Here is an 18,601-nt window from a genome sequence, read left to right as displayed (position 1 = left end):
CGAGTCTTTTGGAGTTATTACCCCTGTATTAGAGCATTTAGACATTGTAAACCAGTTATCCAAGTAGATGGGACTCACTTGTATGGAAAGTACAAGGGTTGTCCATTGGTTGCAGTTTCACAAGATGGAAACAACAATATCGTCCCAATTGCATTTGCTATTGTGGAGGGAGAGACTTCTGATACGTGGTACTTTTTTCTGAGTAACCTACGACAACATGTAGTGACTCGGGATGGCGTAGGACTGATCTCTGACCGACACGAATCCATCAATGCAGCTGTGACCCGCAGTAACGGAGCTTGGTCACCTCCCAGAGCTTTCCACATGTTTTGCATCAAGCATATAGAGTCGAATTTTTTGAGAAAGTTCAAGGCACCGTACCTACAAAAACTTGTCGTCAATATAGATAACCTTGTTGTAATTTGAGGGTCATTATTAATAAGTAGGTACTGTTAATGGTTTTTTTTATAATTTGTCCTTTCTTGTTGCGCAGGATATTCGAGGACAATCCGCGAGTACGAGTTGCGTTACTAACATTTACGAGAACGGGGTGAGGCTTACACAACCTGGCTAAACCGAATTCCCCGGGAACAGTATGCATTGGCATTTGACAGTGGTTACCGATGGGGTCATATGACTACAAACCTCGTGGAATGCATCAACTCAGTATTGAAGGGTGCGCGCAATCTCCCCATCACTGCACTTATGAAAGCAACTTTCTACAGACTCAACGAGTTGTTCACTCGAAAAAGAGCCGAGGCGGAGGCTCGGATTACTGTTGGCCATGTTTTTTCTGAGCTTGTGACCTTCAAGTTGCATGCAAATCAACTTGCATCAGGAAACATCCAGGTGAATTGCTTCGACAGGTAGAATGAGGTCTTTGAAATGCGTGAGATGCCAAGTGGAGTGGAGTATGCTATTGATCTCCGTCGACAATGATGTGACTGCGGTGAGTTCCAGGTGGACCAAATTCCTTGTAGACATGTGTTTGCATGTTGTGCAAATCAACGATTAGATTGGCATGTTTATGTTCATGTGGTGTATAAGATGGACCAAGTCCGACGGGTTTACCGAGCTAGGTTTAGGCCACTGGGAAATCCTACTACATGGCCTGCTTACAACGGGCCTCGGTTCGTACCAAATTCGTACTTGAGACGAGTTACCAAAGGTCGTCCAAGGATGATGCGCTTCTTGAACGAGATGGACACGCGAATGTTACGCCATCCTATGATATGTAGGCAATATGGGGTTGAGGGACACAGCCGTAGTAGATGCCGTCAGGCAACTGGTGCAAATGTCGGCAATGATGCTCAGTAGATTTATGTATTTCGTGTTAAATCCAAGTAGTGTATGATATTTTCTACCCTGTATAACTTATCCAAGCTACAAAGTATGTTACTTGAAACATTGTAACTGATATCAAACTATTATATGCCATGTTCGATAGACAAGTACTCCATAATATGCATTGTAACAATCCATAGAACATTTAAACAATACATGGAAAAGTGTTCGATGAAGTACACTGTAATAATACTAAATACACGAAATCTACTTTCTCCTTGCCCACAAGATCCTTGCATTTCTTGGTGATCCTTTTGAACACAGATGGAGTGTATCGATTAGCGCTACGACGTGGTGGATCAACCCTAAGATTGTGGCAGATCAAATGAAGCAGCAAGTGTATAAAAGAAGCAAATCAACCACACATGAGTTTAATATAATCAAATGACCCAGCATGTATATAATATAAGCAAATCAACCGTAAATGAATATAATATAATCAATTGGCTAAAGATTAAAGCAATAATAAAACATACACCCTCACCATCATCGAAAGCATCATTATTCGATTCTTCATCTTCGTCCATCTCTTCATCTTCCTCCTCATCGTCATCCTCGTCATCTGGGGTGTCAACTAGATACTCATCCGTCTCTAGATCAGTTGTATTAGCATTTTCTTCAATTAGACCTTTTGAAACACGATGAGGATTTTGACTATTAAGAATTCCTCTACCACCATCACTCCTACTTGAGTCACCAGATACCAACCCTCCGGTACTAACCGAGGAAATGTGGTATGGATGCATCGCGTCCAACGAATACCTACCAGGCATGATATCAGGCTGATGACCGTACTGTGATTGGCCTGCTTCTGCAGCCATGAATCCAAGTAACTGGCTAAAAGATGCTCCATCTCCTGAGTCAAGCTGTGGAGTACCCCAATACTGCTGATGTCTCGGATATGATGTGGTAAACTGTGTTTGAGGTACATATGGGTTTGAGCATTGCGGTTGTTCATATGTATGTGGAGGTGGAGGTGGCGGTGGTGGTGGAGGTGGCGGTGACTGTGGCTCCTATTCTCCATTGTCATCATCCAAGACTTGATTACCCTAATCATTCTCTTGAACCACACGATCTGACAGATTCAGGTGGTTGCCATATCTTGACGGTACCAGTGCATGTAAATATCCAACGGATGCTGTGGAGGCATGGGAAGCTCAGTAAGAATATGGTTATACCTGTTTGTCCACTACATCACCCAAAACGAATGAGTCGTGGCCATTGCCCAGTTAAGATTCTTAGGACCAGTCAGGACCATTCCGTGCGTCTTGTCAAGATTCCGTTCCTGGTGAGGAACTCCCTAAACAAAACCAAATTGTCTCCTAAACCTATCGGTTGCATGCCACTCAATGATTTCAAAAGACACTAGAGGCACCGTAGCGCTCCACATAACCGAGTGCATGTAGATATCTGCAGGAATTATATCCGAATCAATGCGATCCACAGCATAAGCAAGCCACACAAACTGTGATAAATAAAGGAAACAGATTATTACAACCTAGATAACATTAACACTAAATCGAATCAAATACTTCTTTAATAACCACACACCTGGCCTTCCTGGAGATCATCCAAGTTTTTTCTAAAATGCTCTAGTGTAAGGTACCTAAAGCGTCGGTCTCCACGCTCCCAGTTACGCCACCTGATATGACTTAATTCATTAACACAATTCCTTTATACATATGAAAATAGGATGTAACTGTAAGATAATGGTTACCTATTTGCAAGCAGAAAACTGCAGGGTTCCCGAGGAACCAGAGCTAGATATGGGAGACAGATCCAAGCCTAGGTTAGCAAAAGCGTTAGCGGACCATCGATTTCCTTGCAGTCAAAACAAGATGCCCTGCATAATGACCTGTACAGGTGTGCCAGGCATGCAGATCCCCAACTGTACTATCCGATACTACCAAAATCACGAAGCAAAGGCAAGGACTTCTAGTGCACAGATGCCCCAGACTTATCACCAAACAAGACTGTACCAAATAATAGCATAATGTGGCACTTCACGTACCTCTGCATGCTGGTTTTGTCAACCAACTGTATTATTTCTTTAAGATCTCGAAGCCAGGTCAGTTTTATGCAGCTTGCTCTACAGTCTGACTTCCTCGGTGCAACCCCAAATTGCTGCAAACACGCCGCCTCTAAGGCTTCAAAACTACTCATAGTCATCCCTGTGACTGGAAGACCATCTGTTGGAAGACCAAGGATAAGAGCAACACCTTCCAGTGTTACAGCACATTCACCAACAGGAAGGTGAAAGGTATGTGTGTCTGGGTGCCACCTTTCGACTAGTGCATTTACAAGTGCTTTTTGACATTGAACTACTCCAATTTGGGAAACATGCAAGAAACCAGTAAAAATGCTCCTCAACCCTATCATTGTACCGATCCGGAGAGAGTGGGTGATCATATGTCAGATACTGTAAACTCTACAAAAACATATCAGGTTATTAGTCAAATCATTAACAATGACTAATTTACTACTAAAAGATAATAACTATCCATGATATTTAATTTAAATAATTTCCACAATTAACTAACCAAGACATAATAATACAAATCGCAAAGCTATGATATATAATTTTACATATATATTAATTTGCATATATATTAATAACAAGTTTAACGGTCTAGTGGTTGTGAATATCATTTTTCTCCTTCAAGAGGGGGGTTCGAACCCCATCTTCCACATTTTAAAAAATTTTGAAACTTAGACAGTTCGGTCGAACCGGTCTGACCGAATTTGACCGGTTCATTGACTTATTGGGTGACATAATCGAACCAGATCGGTTTTCGGTCCGGTTCACCCATTTTTGAATCAAATCGACCGGTCTGGTCCGGTTTAAGTTATAATGCACTCACGTACACCAACAGATCCATCTCAATTCTGCCTAATTTACGCTAAAATTTCCCAAACCATTTCCAAAAATTATTCAACTTATATGTAATAAATAATTATAATTTCTAAAATTATTACAAAAAATTCTAACCCATATATTATTTTTAATAATCACAATCTTAATCTATATATGTCCCTAAATCCACTTTCTAAAAATAATAACATTAACTCTATAACATATAATAATCTGTCTGTTCATTGAATATATCTAAATTTCTAATAATAATAATAATAATAATAATAACAACAACAACAACAACAATAATAATAATAATAATAATAATAATAATAATAAATTTGAACCATAAAAAAATTAAAATTAAACTTACATAATCAAGGTGGCTAAGATAATGTATAATATGAAGTTCAGGACGATCAACATCTTTATATTTTTGTTTCCTTGGCATTATGGATTTTTTCTTCCAACTTGCATAAACAACAATGGTGTTTTGGAGGTTGAAGAAGAAGAAGAAAAGAGGAAAGGTATGGCTGTGGGGTTTTTGAAAGGGACTCGGAGGGAGTGAGTATAGTCTAGCATGTTGGTATAAGGGGCACCGTCCATGGGGTGAACCACATTGCGCCATGTGGCCTTTACAGCACAAATCGGACGGTCCGAGTTGTTCCCTCTAATCGGACCATCCGAGTTCTTCTACCACAACTCCCTCGGTCCGAATTGTGTTCCACTGTCACCACATGCAAATTAAGCACCTGTGTGCTCCATAACGAGGCAAGACACCAAACTTACCTCCATATTGAAAATAAAAAGCGCGATAACAAGCAGTTTGTAGATGGAAGAAATATATTTATTACCATGTTTTACAACGCAAATAGATAGTCAAAAGTAGGAGAAATTATTTTAGATGTCTTCAAATATATTTAGTAACAGATTGCTTCTAAGAATTTTATAACTACATATTGATATTTTTAATAATTATAATTAAATATAAAATAAAAAATTAAAGTATTGGACACTTTAAACGTAAATTTAATGTATACTATAAAATATTTACAATTACATTACTTTTAACTATAATTTTTTTAAGGACGAGAGTAAAGTGCCTGAAGCCTGCACAACAAGAAGCATCGTGCCCTACAAAAAAAATTTAGAATACTAACGGATTTTATGGAATAAAAAAATCGGTCATTAATATAATAACCAATTTAAGCAACCAATTTGAATTTTTTTTATCATATCTATTAACAATGATATTTCATTGGATTCATATCCGACGTGAAATTTTTTTCTTTTGTTGAGTTTTTTTTATTCTAAAAAAAAGTCACTTCAAGAGTTCTTCTGTTACACTCATCTTCTCCCTTTTCTTCTCTTTCTTTATTTATGGTGCCCTTTCCTTTTTTTCTCTCTCTCTCTTTAAAACCCCACTCATCTCCTCGCTTTTATTCTCTTTTTTCATTTGTGATATATATATATATATATATATATATATATATATATATATATATATATATATATATATATATATATATCTTTGAAATCCTAATTTGCTTCAGGAGTAAAATTGATCCATGTTCAATCTCATTCTAATTCCATTTCTTTTCTTCTATAAAATTTCAAATCATCTCCTATAGTTATGAACCATCAAACCCCTCCAGAGATTATGATGAAAATCTGCGGAGTTAGAAAGAGGTGCTAGGAAGGAAGCAGGAGCATGCTCAGCATTTGGGTGGGCAAATTAGATCTATCGATCGTCGTTGATAGAGGCGTCGAGGAGGAACGATCAAACGGCGTGATCAGATCCAGTGAAAGATTATTTGGGAGGGAGTTGGAGCGTGTTCAGCATATCGATACTCCAGCCAAATTTAAAGCTTTTATATATTTTTTGAACAAGGTCATTTGTTACTTTTATCCGTTGACAGTGTTATATTCATCCTTCTATTGTTGATCAAAGAGTGAAAAGTTGACTTTTTGTTTGCCTTGATGAGGCTGAATTTATTGATGTTGATATAAAAGCAAATGGCAAGCTGCAACTGCTTGATTCGATGTTCATGGAGTTGAAGGCTACAAGCTGAATTAGTGGTCTATCATCCCGTCACATCATCCACATGTATTTGTTATGTATTTGTTGAACTTGAGTGCTAAATTCTAATCATCATAGTAAAATTGTCTCTCCAATTTTCCTTCAACTTCAACATATTTCTTGTTTCCTATTATTTGGTAATTTTATCACTATAAGAGCTGAGTTCTTTTCCCAATCTTTTTCTGCACAATTCTTTTAAATCATCTGAAAAATATAATATATATGTTATATAACTAAATTATTCATATATGACATATTATAACTACTATGCATGAAGAAGAAATAAACATAAATTAAAAGAGATATTTTACTAAGAAGTTCAAAATACAAGTATTTCAAATAAAAATTAGATATAAACTGAAATATTAAGCAGTATCCAAATTTTTCAAATATTTTATAGAACTAAAGATTAGTTTGAGCTCTTACTGTTTACTTTAATCAAAGGAAACACAGTTGCAGGCTTGGCCACATTTACTTTGCTCTTTGTTATGTGCTTTTTTTTTTTCCATACTATCAACAGATTTAAATCGTTAGTGTGGTTGCTGGATTTAACATGAAAGAATATATATTGTATGAACAAAAAAAAAATAAATAAATAAAACATATACAAACTAGAGTACTTAAGATGTTTCCTATTTGATTGTTTGTACCTGATTAGAAAATATGTTAACTTCATGCAGGCAATGGCTGTTATCCTTTGGCAAAATTATCAAGGATTGAAAACTCTATTACTTTTTATCAGGTTTTGGGTGAATGAAATGGTTGGAAGGGTTATTGATATAAATACAATTATTTATTGTCTTGGTTTTCGCAATACTATGTGCTAGACTCAAAACCACTCATTATGGTGGTTTCTATCTCTAACACTATGATTGGTGCTTTTTACGTTATTTGAAAAGTGTTTTATTTTCCCTTCTTCCTCTTTTTTTTATGACATTAAATGGGTGTAATTTTGGAAAAAAAATCCAACCTTAATAGATGTTATTAATTAATAATTACAAGCATTTTTTGTGTGTGATTAATTACAAGCATTTATAAATGAGTAGATACATATAATTTGTAGTACTCGTCCAAAAACATTAAAAAGATGTGACTCAAGTAATACAAAGTGACAAAATTCAATGCTTCAGTGGTTTAATATTTTTAGTATAGTCCAATTATACTCATTACAGTATTCCACAGATATTTGGGCCAAGAGCCATAAGAATTCAATATGTATGTCAGTGAATACTAAAAAAAAAATTGTATGCCAATGACACATTCAATATTAGTGTACCGCATGCTATAAAGATATCACCTAATAATAGTTCATATGATAGGCGATTTTAGTCAATATAAGTGGATGAATTATTTCAGTGGTTACATGAGTATACATTGGAAACCAATTTTTAAACCAACAACAGTACAAGAGTATTAATATATCAATATAATAGTATGGTATTGATTTAATTACATACCTCTTGATCTCATTTAGTGCCAACTGTGATTCACAATAAAATGAATGTCTGCATCAATGTCCCCCCAATTATACCGGATCATATTCCCTACATACACACAAATCAACGAGTCAACGTTTTTATCACTGATGACAATTTTGATTCAACTTCATTTTCTTAATTCGTAAGTCTTATACCATTATTATAACTATATATTTTTTCTATACTAAATTATAATTTTGATTCTCATAAAATTCAATTTTTTGATAAAATAATCTTTAAAAAAAGGATTTTTTGACTTTTCAAATGTGATCTTAATTTAATAAAATATAAAATTTTATTTTATAAGTGAAAAATAATTCATATATTTAATCCACTTTTTTGTTCGTTGGTATATTAGAAGAACTATTAAAGAATAAATATAAAAATTAGTCCCTAAATCAAGTTTATATTTTTGTTGTTATATTTGAAAAATTATTCATAAGACACATATAAAAAAAAATCTCTAAATCATTTTAATATTTTGTTAATTCTTTGCTATATCTACCCTATATGTTCCAAGAAGAGAAGGCTACAGTCATCAAAAGGTAATTTCATTCCTGATTATTTTTTTGTTATAATGCATCATTTTTTTCTGCTTTAGTTCTTCCCAGTCTTCTGGGTTGTACATTTTCAACCAACACTCTTATTCCTTTCTTTCTATTTGTGTGCAGAAAAACGAAACTAGCTTTTTAGATACTATTTTGTTATCATGAGTGTTTTTGGATGTAAAAGTGATTGAAATAGGTAGACATTATATTGTTTGTTGCTTCTATTAATGATTTCCTGTTATATATATTGTAAATATACTGAATAGATTTGATTTAGGCGCGTTTCTTTGGTACAACACAACAATGGCCAGGTGACAAAGAATTAAGAACCGTATTTGGTGCATACAAAGGAGGGGTACACATTTAAAATAATATATACTTTGTTCATTTTTTATAACCATGTAAAAATAGATAAATTACATATAACCCAAATAATAAAATCTATCAGAATAAATTAAATGTATGTGATAACTATCTTATTTTTTAGGGTGATGTGTTAGTTCCATCTGTAATAATTGCTAAATATGGTACCGAGTTGAAAGATAAAATTGTGCTAATTGATTACTGACGTGTACCTGATGAGCGGATAATTTGTACGCTTTTTGGCATTGTTTTTAGTATGTTTTTGATATCTTTTAGTTAGTTTTTAGTAAATTTTTATTAGTTTTTAATTAAAATTCACTTTTCTGGACTTTACTATGAGTTTGTGTGTTTTTCTGTGATTTCAGGTATTTTCTGGCTGAAATTGAGGGATCTGAGCAAAAATCTGATCCAGAGACTCAAAAGGACTGCAGATGCTGTTGGATTCTGACCTCCCTGCACTCGAAGTGGATTTTCGGGAGCTACAGAAGCCCAATTGGCGCGCTCTCAACGGCGTTAGAAAGTAGACATCCTGGGCTTTCCAGCAATATATGATAGTCCATACTTTGCCCAAGATTTGATGGCCCAAACCGGCGTTCAAAGTCACCTCAAGAAATTCCAGCGTTAAACGCCGGAACTGGCACCTAATTGGGAGTTAAACGCCCAAACTGGCACTAAAGCTGGCGTTTAACTCCAAGGAGAGTCTCTACACGAAAATGCTTCATTGCTCAGCCCAAGCACACACCAAGTGGGCCCGGAAGTGGATTTTTATGTCATTTACTCATCTTTGTACACCTTAGGCTACTAGTTATCTATAAGTAGGGCCTTTTACTATTGTATCTAGAGGACTTTGGTAGCTATCTTCGTTTTAGGCTATCTTAGATCATTGGGAGGCTGGCCATTCGGCCATGCCTAGACCTTATGCTTATGTATTTTCAACGGTGGAGTTTCTACACACCATAGATTAAGGTGTGGAGCTCTGCTGTACCTCGAGTATTAATGCAATTACTATTGTTCTTCTATTCAAATCCGCTTGTTCTTTGTCCAAGATATCACTTGTTCTTCAACTTGATGAAGGTGATGATTGACGCCCATCACCATTCTCACTTATGAACAAGGTGACTGACAACCATTCTTGTTCTACAAGCATCTGAGGCTTAGTGAATATCTCTTGGATTCCTGATTGCACGATGCATGGTTGATCGCCTGACAACCGAGTGCTCGCCTGACAAACGAGCCAACCATTCCGTGAGATCAGCGTCTTCGTGGTATAGGCGAGAACTGATGGCAGCATTCAAGAGAATCCGGAAGGTCTAACCTTGTCTGTGGTATTCTGAGTAAGATTCAATGACTGAATGACTGTGACGTGCTTCAAACTCCTGAGGGCGGGGCGTTAGTGACAGACACAAAAGTATCAATGGATATTATTCCGGCCTGACCGAGAACCGACAGCTGAATTCCGCTATGCCGTGACAGGGCATATGCCAATCGCTTTCACTGAGAGGATGGGAGGTAGCCACTGACAATGGTGAAACCCTACACGAGCTTGCCATGGAAAGGAGTAAGAAGGATTGGATGAAGGCAGTAGGAAAGCAGAGAGACGGAAGGGAAGGCATCTTCATACGCTTGTCTGAAGCTCTTACACCAATGATATACATAAGTATCTTTATCTTTATCTTTATGCTTTATTCGTTTATCACCATACCCATTTGAATCTGCCTGACTGAGATTTACAAGATGACCATAGCTTGCTTCATACCACCAATCTCCGTGGGATCGACCCTTACTCGCGTAAGGTTTATTACTTGGACGACCCAGTGCACTTGCTGGTTAGTTGTGCGAAGTTGTGTTTATGCCATGGTATTGAGCACCAAGTCTTTGGAGCCATTACTAGGGATTGTTTATGTTTTGAAAAGTATTGATCACAATTTCGTGCACCAAGTTTTTGGCGCCGTTGCCGGGGATTGTTCAAGTTTTGAGCAAGCTTTTGGTAACAATGCCTGGGATTGTTCTAGTTTGGACAACTGACGGTTCATCTTGTTGCTTAGATTAGGTATTTATTTTTTTTTCGAAATTCTTGAAGATGAATTCTAGAGTTTCATGATGATTTGTTGAAATCTGGCTGGCTGAGAAGCCATGTCTAATCTGATTGGACCGAGGTTTCAACTTATCACCACAAGAGCTTGTTGATTTTCATCAAATTTTGCTTTTGGAGCAGTGATCTGCTAAGGCTTGGCTGACCTTTGGTCATGTCTAGTGTTTTGGACCGAAGCTTTCTTTGAAAGCTTGGCTGGCTGTGAAGCCATGTCTAATTCCTGGACCGGAGTCTTAGACTAGCATTGCACTGATTCCTGGAATTCTCATTAAGAATTTTGATATTTTTTTTACTTAATTTTCGAAAAACACAAAAAAATTACAAAATCATAAAATTCAAAAATATTTCTTGTTTGAGTCTAGTAAGTTTGGTGTCAATTGCATGCATTCATATGTCTTAGTGATCTTCAAGATGTTCTTGATGATTTACTTGCTCTGATCTTTGAATTCTATTGACTTGAGTGTCTTGTGTGTCTCATGAGCATTTTCATTTTGTTAGTGTCTGTAGTATACAAACTGCTAAGTTTGGTGTCTTGCATGCATTGTTATTTGATTCTTGTTGCATTTTGATTATTAAAAATCCAAAAATATTTTTAATTTGTGTCTTTTCAAGTCAATGATACAAAGAATTGAAGATTCAGAACATACTGCAGAGGAATTATACAGAAAAAGTTGAGCATTCAAAAATGCCCAGTGAAGAAGACAGACTGGCGTTTAAACGCCAGCCAGGGTACCTGGTTGGGCGTTTAACGCCCAAAGAGGTAGCATTTTGGGCGTTAAACGCCAGAATGTATACCATTCTGGGCGTTTAACGCCAGGATGATGCTAGGAGGAAGATTTTGTTTTCAAAATCAATTTTTTTCAAGTTTTCAAAGTTTTTCAAAATCAAATCTTTTTCAAATCATATCTTTTCAATCAAATATTTTCAAAATCAATTTCTTTCCTTTTTCAAAGATACTTCCTAACAATTAATGATTTGATTGAACATCTCAAATTTGTTACCTTTTCTGTTGAGAAAGGTTTAATGTTTGAATCATATCTTTTCTTGTTAGGCAAGTCACTAATTTTCAAAATCAAATCTTTTAAAATAATTTTCAAAACATATCTTTTAAAATTGTTTTCAAATCATATCTTCTCAATCACATCTTTTTAAAACTAATCATATCTTCTTAACCTCATCTTTTCCAAAATAGCTTTCAATCAAATCTTTTTGATTACTAATTTCAAAATCTTTTTCAAAAATCACTTGATTTCTTTTCCACTTTCAATTTTCGAAAATTATCAACATCTTTTTAATTGAATTTTCGAAAATCCTCTTCCCTCCTTTCCACATCCTTCTATTTATGGAGTACTACTCCTTCCTAATGCACAATTCAAACTCTATCTAATCAAGTTCGAATTCTTCTACCTTCTCTTCTTCTATTTTTCTTTTCCTCTGACACTTCAAGGAATCTCTATACTGTGACATAGAGGATTCCATATTTTCTTGTTCTCTTCTCTTTCATATGAGCAGGAGCAGAGACAAAGGCATTCTTGTTGAAGCTGATCCTGAACCTGAAAGGACCTTGAAGAGAAAGCTAAGAGAAGCCAAAGCACAACTCTCTTTAGAGGACCTGACCGAATTCTTCAAAGAAGAAGAACACATGGCAGCCGAAAACAACAACAATGTCAACAATGCAAGGAAGGTGCTGGGTGACTTTACTGCACCCACTCCCAACTTCTATGGGAGAAGCATCTCTATCCCTGCCATTGGAGCAAACAACTTTGAGCTTAAGCCTTAATTAGTTTCTCTAATGCAACAGAATTGCAAGTTCCATGGACTTCCAATGGAAGATCCTCATCAGTTTTTAGCTGAGTTCTTGCAAATCTGTGACACAGTCAAGACTAATGGGGTTGACCCTGAGGTCTATAGACTGATGCTATTCCCTTTTGCTGTAAGAGACAGAGCTAGAATATGGTTGGACTCTCAACCTAAAGAAAGCCTGGACTCTTGGGAAAAGCTAGTCAATGCCTTCTTGGCAAAGTTCTTTCCACCACAAAGATGGAGTAAGCTTAGAGTGGAGGTCCAAACCTTCAAACAGAAGGATGGAGAATCCCTCTATGAAGCTTGGGAAAGATACAAACAATTAATCAGAAAATGTCCCTCAGACATGCTTTCTGAATGGAGCATCATAGGTATTTTCTATGATGGTCTCTCTGAACTAACCAAGATGTCTTTGGATAGCTCTGCTGGAGGATCTCTTCATCTGAAGAAGACGCCTACAGAGGCTCAAGAGCTCATTGAAATGGTTGCAAATAACCAATTCATGTACACTTTTAAAAGGAATCCTGTGAACAATGGGACTAGTCAGAAGAAAGGAGTTCTTGAGATTGACACTCTGAATGCCATACTGGCTCAGAACAAGATATTGACTCAACAAGTCAATTTGATTTCTCAGAGTCTGTCTGGAATGCAAAATGCACCTGGCAGTACTAAGGAAGCTTCATCTGAGGAAGAAGCTTATGATCCTGAGAACCCTTCAATGGAAGAGGTGAATTACCTAGGAGAACCCTATGGAAACACCTACAATTCTTCATGGAGAAATCACCCAAATTTCTCATGGAAGAATCAAGAGAGACCTCAACAAGGTTTCAATAATAATAATGGTGGAAGAAACAGGTTTAGCAATAACAAGCCTTTTCCATCATCTTCTCAGCAACAGACAGAGAGTTCTAAGCAGAATACCTCTGACTTAGCAACAATGGTCTCTGATCTAATCAAAACCACTCAAAGTTTCATGAATGAAACAAGGTCCTCCATCAGAAATTTGGAAGGACAAGTGGGTCAGCTGAGCAAGAAAGTTACTGAACTCCCTCCTAGTACTCTCCCAAGTAACACAGAAGAAAATCCAAAAGGAGAGTGCAAAGCCATAACCATGGCCGAATATGGAGAGGAAAGAGAGGAGGTGGACGCCACTGAGGAAGACCTCAATGGGCGTGCACCAACCTCCTCTGAGTTCCCCAATGAGGAACCATGGGAATCTGAGGCTCAAAATGAGACCATAGAGATTCCATTGGATTTACTTCTGCCTTTCATGAGCTCTGATGAGTATTCTTCCTCTGAAGAGGATTAGTATGTCACTGAAGAACAAGTTGCTAAATATCTTGGAGCAATCATGAAGCTAAATGACAAGTTATTTGGAAATGAGACTTGGGAGAATGAATCTCCCTTGCTCACCAAAGAACTGGATGACTTGTCTAGGCAGAAATTACCTCAAAAGAGACAGGATCCTGGGAAGTTTTCTATACCTTGCACCATAGGCACCATGACCTTCAAGAAGGCCTTGTGTGACTTAGGGTCAAGTGTAAACCTCATGCCCCTCTCTGTAATGGAGAAATTAGGGATCTTTGAGGTGCAAGCTGCAAAAATCTCACTAGAGATGGCAGACAACTCAAGAAAACAAGCCTATGGACTTGTAGAGGATGTTCTGGTAAAAGTAGAAGACCATTACATCCCTACTGATTTCGTAGTCCTAGAGACTGGGGAGTGCATGGATGAATCCATCATCCTTGGCAGACCCTTCCTAGCCACAGCAAAGGCTGTGATTGATGTTGATAGAGGAGAGTTGATCATTCAAGTGAATGAAAAATCCTTTGTGTTTAAGGCTCAAGGATATCCCTCTGTCATCATGGAGAGGAAGCATGAAGAGCTTCTCTCAAAACAGAGCCAAGCAGAGCCCCCACAGTCAAACTCTAAGTTTGGTGTTGGGAGGCCACAACCAAACTCTAAGTTTGGTGTTGAACCCCCACATTCAAACTCTAAGTTTGGTGTTGGGAGGTTCCAACACGGTTCTGAGTATTTCTGAGGCTCCATGAGAGTCCTCTGTCAAGCTAATGACATTAAAGAAGCGCTTGTTGGGAGGCAACCCAATGTTTTATAGTTAACTATTTTCTTTTGTTATTTTATGTTTTTTGTAGGTTGATGATCATAAGAAGTCACAAAATCAATGAAAAAAGCAAAAACAAAATGAAAAACAGGAAGAAAAACAGCACACCCTGGAGGAAGATGTTGCTGGCGTTCAAACGCCAGTAGGCCTAGCAGTTGGGCGTTTAACGCCCAGTCTGGCACCATTCTGGGCGTTTAACGCCAGAAAGGGGCACCAGACTGGCGTTAAACGCCAGAAAAGGGCAAGAACCTGGCATTAAACGCCAGGAATGGGCATCAGCCCGGCGTTTAACGCCAGAAATGGCTCAAAACGTGAATTTTGATGCCATTTGGTGCAGGGATGACTTTTCCTTGACACCACAGGATCTGTGGACCCCACAGGACCCCACAGGACCCTCACCTACCCCACCACCACTCACATTCATCCTTCATAAAACCCCACCAACCTCACCCTTCAAATTCAAACCACTTTCCCTCCCAAACCCACCCATCATGGCCGAACCTCATCTCCCCTCTTCCTCATTTCTTCTTCTTCTACTCTCTTCTTTCTTCTTTTGCTCGAGGACGAGCAAACATTTTAAGTTTGGTGTGGTAAAAGCGTTGCTTTTTCGTTTTTCCATAACCATTTATGGCATCCAAGGCCGGAGAAACCTCTAAAAAGAGGAAAGGGAAGGCAAAAGCTTCCACATCCGAGTCATGGGAGATGGATAGATTCATCTCAAGGGTGCATCAAGACCACTTCTATGAAGTTGTGGCCTTGAAGAAGGTGATCCCCGAGGTCCCCTTTTCACTCAAAAAGGGTGAATATCCGGAGATCCGCCATGAGATCCGAAGAAGAGGTTGGGAAGTGCTTACCAACCCCATTCAACAAGTCGGAATCTTGATGGTTCAAGAGTTCTATGCCAAAGCATGGATCACCAAGAACCATGATCAAAGTATGAACCCGGATCCAAAGAATTATCTTACTATGGTTCGGGGGAAATACTTGGATTTTAGTCCGGAAAGTGTGAGGGTGGCGTTCAACTTGCCTATGATGCAAGGAGATGAACATCCTTACACAAGAAGGGTCAACTTTGATCAAAGGTTGGACCAAGTCCTCACAGTTATATGTGAAGAGGGCGCACAATGGAAGAGAGATTCAAGAGGCAAGCCGGTTCAATTGAGAAGGCATGACCTCAAGCCCATGGCTAGAGGATGGTTAGAGTTCATTCAACGCTCAATCATTCCCACTAGCAACCGGTCCGAAGTTACTCTAGACCGAGCCATCATGATTCATAGCATCATGATTGGAGAAGAAGTGGAAGTTCATGAGGTTATAGCCCAAGAACTCTATAAAGTGGCGGACAAGTCTTCCACCTTGGCAAGGCTAGCCTTTCCTCATCTCATTTGTCACCTCTGTTATTCAGTTGGAGTTGACATAGAAGGAGATACCCCTATTGATGAGGACAAGCCCATCACCAAGAAAAGGATGGAGCACACAAGAGACCCCTCTCATCAAGAGATCCCTGAGATGCCTCAAGGGATGCACTTTCCTCCACAAGACTATTGGGAGCAAGTAAACACCTCCCTAGGAGAACTAAGTTCCAACATGGGACAACTAAGGGTGGAGCATCAAGAACACTCCATTCTCCTCCATGAAATTAGAGAGGATCAAAGAATCATGAGAGAGGAGCAACAAAGACAAGGAAGAGACATTGAGGAGCTCAAGCACTCCATAGGATCTTCAAGAGGAAGAAAGAGCCGCCATCACTAAGGTGGACCCGTTCCTTGATTTCCTTGTTCTTTATTCTTCTGTTTTTCGAATTTTAGTGCTTATGTTTATCCATGTTTGTGTCTTATGATCATTAGTGTCTTAGTGTCTATGCCTTAAAGTTATGAATGTCCTATGAATCCATCACCTTTCTTGAATAAAAACGTGCTTAATTGAAAAGGAAAGAATTGCATGAATTCTGAATTTTATAATAGTTTAATTATTTTGATGTGGTGGCATTACTTTTGTCTTTTGAATGTATGCTTGAACAGTGCATATGTCTTTTGAATTTGTGGTTCATGAATGTTGGCTCTTGAAAGAATGATGAAAAAGGAGACATGTTACCTTGGATCTGAAAAATCATAAAAATGATTCTTGAAGCAAGAAAAAGCAGTGAATACAAAAAAAAAAAAACCGAAAAAAAGAAAAAAAGAAAAAAAAAGAGAAAAAGAAAGAAAAAGAAAAGAATAAGAGTTGTGATCCAAGGCAAATAAGAGTGTGCTTAAGAACCCTGGACACCTCTAATTGGGGACTTTAGCAAAGCTGAGTCACAATCTGAAAAGGTTCACCCAATTATGTGTCTGTGGCATGTATGTATCCGGTGGTAATACTGGAAGACAGAGTGCTTTGGGCCACGGCCAAGACTCATAAAGTAGCTGTGTTCAAGAATCATCATACTTAACTAGGAGAATCAATAACACTATCTGGATTCTGAGTTCCTAAAGAAGCCAATCATTCTGAATTCCAAAGGATAAAGTGAGATGCCAAAACTATTCAGAGGCAAAAAGCTAAAAGCCCCGCTCATCTAATTAATACTGATCTTCATAGATGTTTTTGGAGTTCATTGCATATTCTCTTCTTTTTATCTTATTTGATTTTCAGTTGCTTGGGGACAAGCAACAATTTAAGTTTGGTGTTGTGATGAGCGGATAATTTGTACGCTTTTTGGCATTGTTTTTAGTATGTTTTTGATATCTTTTAGTTAGTTTTTAGTAAATTTTTATTAGTTTTTAATTAAAATTCACTTTTCTGGACTTTACTATGAGTTTGTGTGTTTTTCTGTGATTTCAGGTATTTTCTGGCTGAAATTGAGGGATCTGAGCAAAAATCTGATCCAGAGACTCAAAAGGACTGCAGATGCTGTTGGATTCTGACCTCTCTGCACTCGAAGTGGATTTTCTGGAGCTACAGAAGCCCAATTGGCGCGCTCTCAACGGCGTTGGAAAGTAGACATCCTGGGCTTTCCAGCAATATATGATAGTTCATACTTTGCCCAAGATTTGATGGCCCAAACCGGCGTTTAAAGTCACCTCAAGAAATTCCAGCGTTAAACGCCGGAACTGGCACCTAATTGGGAGTTAAACGCCCAAACTGGCACTAAAGCTGGCGTTTAACTCCAAGGAGAGTCTCTACACGAAAATGCTTCATTGCTCAGCCCAAGCACACACCAAGTGGGCCCGGAAGTGGATTTTTATGTCATTTACTCATCTTTGTACACCTTAGGCTACTAGTTATCTATAAGTAGGGCCTTTTACTATTGTATCTAGAGGACTTTGGTAGCTATCTTCGTTTTAGGCTATCTTAGATCATTGGGAGGCTGGCCATTCGGCCATGCCTAGACCTTGTTCTTATGTATTTTCAACGGTGGAGTTTCTACACACCATAGATTAAGGTGTGGAGCTCTGCTGTATCTCGAGTATTAATGCAATTACTATTGTTCTTCCATTCAATTCCGCTTGTTCTTTATCCAAGATATCACTTGTTCTTCAACTTGATGAATGTGATGATCTGTGACACTCATCATCATTCTCACTTATGAACAAGGTGACTGACAACCATTCTTGTTCTACAAGCATTCAAGGCTTAGTGAATATCTCTTGGATTTCTGATTGCACGATGCATGGTTGATCGCCTGACAACCGAGTGCTCGCCTGACAAATGAGCCAGCCATTCCGTGAGATCAGAGTCTTCGTGGTATAGGCAAGAACTGATGGCGGCATTCAAGAGAATCCGGAAGGTCTCACCTTGTCTGTGGTATTCTGAGTAGGATTCAATGATTGAATGACTGTGACGTGCTTCAAACTCCTAGCAGGCTAGGGCGTTAGTGACAGACGCAAAAGTATCAATGGATATTATTCCGGCCTGACCGAGAACCGACAGCTGAATTC

General features: G+C 38.0%; 1 long non-coding RNA gene and 1 other non-coding gene across 3 annotated transcripts; both read right to left on the bottom strand.

Annotated features, from left to right (window-relative positions):
* Positions 1–1,476: 1,476 nt before the first annotated feature.
* Positions 1,477–7,027, bottom strand: LOC130970105 (uncharacterized). Of its 2 annotated transcripts, XR_009082007.1 has the most exons (7): positions 6,929–7,027; positions 6,705–6,788; positions 4,572–6,482; positions 3,062–3,772; positions 2,896–2,986; positions 1,829–2,809; positions 1,477–1,649 (listed from the first exon to the last, which is right to left on the bottom strand). It is a non-coding gene; the product is annotated as an uncharacterized LOC130970105 (long non-coding RNA). The 2 variants fall into 2 exon arrangements; XR_009082008.1 differs by lacking the exon at positions 6,705–6,788.
* A 5,779-nt stretch (positions 7,028–12,806) lies between these two features.
* LOC130972514 (small nucleolar RNA R71) lies at positions 12,807–12,914 on the bottom strand. Its single transcript, XR_009083676.1, has one exon. It is a non-coding gene; the product is annotated as a small nucleolar RNA R71 (small nucleolar RNA).
* Between the last annotated feature and the right edge of the window lie 5,687 nt (positions 12,915–18,601).

The sequence above is a fragment of the Arachis stenosperma genome, chromosome 3 (assembly GCF_014773155.1).
Source record: "Arachis stenosperma cultivar V10309 chromosome 3, arast.V10309.gnm1.PFL2, whole genome shotgun sequence".
Taxonomy (NCBI): domain Eukaryota; kingdom Viridiplantae; phylum Streptophyta; class Magnoliopsida; order Fabales; family Fabaceae; genus Arachis; species Arachis stenosperma.
The sequence above is the reverse complement of the archived record's forward strand: the minus strand, read 5'-3'. Positions and strand labels throughout refer to the sequence as shown.